The 2,987-nt window shown below is 47.3% G+C and overlaps 1 pseudogene; it reads right to left on the reverse strand.

Moving 5' to 3' along the window:
* Nucleotides 1–698: 698 nt before the first annotated feature.
* Nucleotides 699–2,412, reverse strand: LOC101576093 (annotated as a pseudogene).
* Nucleotides 2,413–2,987: the final 575 nt, after the last annotated feature.

Raw genomic sequence — 2,987 nt, forward strand, 5'->3', positions numbered from 1 at the left:
TTTTGGCCAGCGGGAGAGTTGTGAGGTTCGAACTCCAGCAACCTGAGGCTGAGAGCTTTGTGGAAGCAGCCACTTAAAGGCCTGAGCTAGGGCCATGCCCCCAAGGAGTATGTTATTAAATAAGGCATTTACTATACTCCTTCCTAAGAGCACCAGGTGGGGAACACATTTTTCTAAACTAGAAAGGAAGTGGAATGTGGAATCAATCCGTCCTCCTCCCCTAAGGGCTGACTACTGGTTAATGAATTTTTAAAAAACAAGACTAAAACACACACACACACACACACACACACACACACACACACACACACACAGAGTCTCTCTCTCTCTCTCTGTGTCTCTCTCAAAAAATAAAATAAAAAAGAAAGAAAGAAAAGAAAAAGAAAGGGAAAAAAGTACTGAGATGTCCCAGATTACTCTGAAGTGGAACCAGGGAGCAGCTTCAACAATTCAAATTAGTCTGTTACAGAGTCATCATAAGCATGCCTTACTTTTAAACAACAACAACAACAACAAAAAGTTTTTGAAACAAAACAAAAGCTAGTACTGATCACTTTTCTGACAAAAGCAATTACTCAAAATTAACTAGTACTGGGAGGGCTGGGGGGCATACCTATCAGCCTTGTCTCACACGAGTACATGCGGGTAGGTGCAGGGCATTTGTCATTATTACAGAAACGAATTTTAATTTTTAACCTTTACTTTGATTTAAACATTGCTTTTAGTATGATGCCAACACCAGCTGTGCAGAAAGGGGTCTGGAGAGATGTTCCTAGCAGCACACTCCTGCGGCTCTTCTTCGGTTCTGGAGGCTCCAGGGCAGCCAATGTTGCTTCAGCATACACATTCTTTAGGCCTTTCTGTGTGAGTGCAGAACACTCCACGTACTTGACAGCCTTCAGATCACGGGCCAGCTTTTCAGCAGTCTCTGGAGTGATGGGTTTCTGTTTGCTCTTGGCAAGTTTCTCAATAGTAGAGGGATCATATCTGAGATCAATTTGGATCCCAGCAAGCAAGAAAGGAGTCTTTGGACAATGGTGAGCTATCTCAGGCACCCACTTTTCTTTCACATTTTCAAATGAGGATGGAGAGACCACTGAAAAGCAGACTAGAAATACATCTGTTTGTGGATAACTCAGTGGTCGTAATCTGTCATAATCCTCTTGCCCTGCAGTATCAAAAACCCCAAGAGTGTATGCCTCTCCACCACTCATAACTGTGACTGCATAGTTGTCAAAAACAGTTGCTACATATTCAGATGGAAATTCGTTTGTTGTATAGGCTATCAGGAGACATGTTTTACCAACAGCACCCTTGCCCACAACAGCGCACTTCATTGTCTGCACTGTGGAAATAGTTTAAATATTTCAAATTTGAGGTTGACCTCAGCTCCTCCACCCGGGCGTTGCCCCTATGTTCTGGCCATGAGGACTGAGACAGACCCCTTCGTTGTGCAGCAGTGGCCAGCTCTGAGCTCTGAGCCCAGCCAGCCCTCCTCCAAGACGCCTCTTGGCAAACCCCTCTCCTGGGGGACGGCTGAGCCCTGGCACTCGCCCGTTAGTGCGCTCCTCCCTCCCGCTGCGCCCCCACCCACTGCTGTGTCTCTCTGTGGAAGCCTTTGGGGTCACGGGTTGTAGCGATAAGAGCCAGAAGTACACTGTACTGAGGGAGCAAGGAACGAGGAACCGAGCCTAAGGAAGTGTGTCATTCCCGCATGCTGGAGACCAGGTAGCAGCAGATTCCTGGAGGTGGAGCCCTGTCTGTTCTCCGTTCCTTTACCTGCGAAGTCACCAACCGGTGTTCTGTAAACTAGCTGGTCAATGCTGGAAGGCAACAGAGGTGGCAGTTTGTTTATGCCAAATTATTTATACACATTCCTTAGCTGTGTGTGGCCCTCAATAAATGCGAGATGCTTCTGAGGCTCTGGGTTCAGTAGAGAGAGACTAATCCCAGTGAGACTGCTGGAGCTACATGCATTAGGTCTTCTCGTCGTTTCTCTCGGCATCGATCAGTAACGTACAACTAGCGGCGCGCAACCCGGGCCCGGAGGACCACCAGGGGTGCGCTGAGAGAGGCGCGGCCGCGCGGGGAAAGCTCGCCCGGAGCAGACGAGCGCAGCGGGAACAGCTCAGAGCAATGGGAAACTCTGCTTCCGTAGAAAATGAATATATCTAACTTAATCGGACGTTACTCAAAGGAGTGGGTGGAAAAGTGAAACAAAAGAGTTTCGAGGAATTATTCCCACATATAAAAAGGCATTGTTCTTGGTTTCAGTCTCAGGGAAAAGTTGCTTTAAACTTAAAAGTTTGGGAACAAGCCATGAGAGCGCTGCGTGCTGCTCACCAGAATGGGAACCAATTCGTCTTCATGTGTGGGCTCTTTGTAGTTCAGTTTCCTTGGCTTTGGAGCCATTGCCGTCAGACTCAGAAGAGCCTAAAAAATATTCGAAAAGGTCGGTTTCACGTACTGATATAGCTAAACCTCAAGAGCAGCTTCTGCGCAAATGGGAATCTGCACGTGAGAGCTTTTTAAGACCTCTGCCTTGCTCGCTCTCTAATCGGATGCTCGCATAGAGAAAAGGACAGAAATAGAGCAGGGGACCTCTGTGGAGCATGATTATGACAAGGTTGTGCCCCCTCGAGGCCCCCTACACGAAGGCGCTCCCCACTCCCCAGCTTACCAAGAGTGTCGGTTCTTTGAATTTCTCGATGCTCTATAGCAGGGGTGACTCTGACTAACTGGGTTCTGAAAGGACTTTTATGGCATCGCAAACCACCTCCTTGGAACCTGAGGATTTAGAGGACGTAGAACAAAAGGAAACTAAGAATGAGGTACATGAGCTTCCAGGTAAGGCAGTTAACACAATTGCTTTCTAAATGGATTGGAAAAATGGAGGTCTCTAACCCTGTAGTTCCTCCGTCTCAGTTCACAAAACTTAAGCCTCCACTGCCATGTTTTAATCCTTCCGCTCCATGTGAAGAGAAAAA

Source organism: Octodon degus, unplaced genomic scaffold, assembly GCF_000260255.1.
Source record: "Octodon degus isolate 3935 unplaced genomic scaffold, OctDeg1.0 scaffold00050, whole genome shotgun sequence".
In the NCBI taxonomy this organism is placed as follows: Eukaryota; Metazoa; Chordata; class Mammalia; order Rodentia; family Octodontidae; genus Octodon; species Octodon degus.